We start from the raw sequence: 842 nt of genomic DNA, 5'->3' as shown, positions 1-842 counted from the left end.
TATAGGCTTGCTAAAGTATGCCTGCGCGCATTGTGGCCTATCATACGCCCCGGCCACTCTGAGCCAACCGGTGCGCTAAGTAGCCAGATGCGCTAATCAGGTGGAAGGTCGTGCATGCTGTTGTGGGGAAAAAATTGACCGTAACGATGTTACCACCAAAACTGCTCCACCCACTTTGGGGCGCCTGGTAAAAAAAATCTAGGTTCATTACCATCCTTACTTAATATATTACTACCAACGGTAAAATTCCTAGGTCCATTACTGTCTATACTTGTTCTATTACTAGCAATGTTTAGGGATGAAATCTTCGAATGTCAGTGCCTAGTAAAAAAAACTAGGTTTGTTATCATCCATACTTAATATATTATTGCCAATGGTAAAAAGCTTAGGTCCATTACTATATATGCTTATTCTATTACTGACAATGTTTAAGGATGAAACCTTCTGATATGTCAGTGCGCAGTAAAAAACCTAGGTTCATTACCATCCATAGTTAATATATTACTGCCAACGGAAAAAATCCTAGGTCCATTACTACCTATACTTATTCTGTTACTGGCAATGTTTAGGGATGAAACCTTGATATGTCAATGCCTAGTAAAAAAACCTAGGTTCATTACCATCCATACTTCATATATTACTGTCAATGAATAGTGACCCAAGATCAGGATGTAGCGGACAAACACATAGTAATAGAATTAAATGCCTCACTTTTTCTTTGACATGCCGTTACCCTCAACCAACCTGGCGTCTCCGCGCGGGGTGGTGCGACTCGCGCCTGATTAAGAGTGGCCGGCGCGTAGCCTAAGTAAAAATGCGCGCACGCACACAATAGCGCAGCC

Source organism: Triticum dicoccoides, chromosome 5B (assembly GCF_002162155.2).
Source record: "Triticum dicoccoides isolate Atlit2015 ecotype Zavitan chromosome 5B, WEW_v2.0, whole genome shotgun sequence".
In the NCBI taxonomy this organism is placed as follows: Eukaryota; Viridiplantae; Streptophyta; class Magnoliopsida; order Poales; family Poaceae; genus Triticum; species Triticum dicoccoides.
Note: the sequence above shows the minus strand (reverse complement) of the source record.